Below are 252 nucleotides of genomic sequence, written 5' to 3'. Positions count from 1 at the left end.
GTTCTACAAGGTATTATAATACAAAAATGTCACAGTTCCACAAAAAACTGTTTTTCCCCCCTCCCTAAGCTTTACAGCATCAGTACCTTTGCAGAATTATTTACAGGTTTTTAAGTACATTCATCCACTGCTGAGTATAGAATCACATTAGATACAAGTGACCAGGGATCATAAAAAAAGCAAAAAAAAAAAAAAACAAAACAAACAAAACAAAAATATTACTTTCTACCAAAGTAATGCTTCTATTACTCC

The sequence above is a fragment of the Monopterus albus genome, unplaced genomic scaffold (genome assembly GCF_001952655.1).
Source record: "Monopterus albus unplaced genomic scaffold, M_albus_1.0 scaffold51.1, whole genome shotgun sequence".
In the NCBI taxonomy this organism is placed as follows: domain Eukaryota; kingdom Metazoa; phylum Chordata; class Actinopteri; order Synbranchiformes; family Synbranchidae; genus Monopterus; species Monopterus albus.
Note: the sequence above shows the minus strand (reverse complement) of the source record.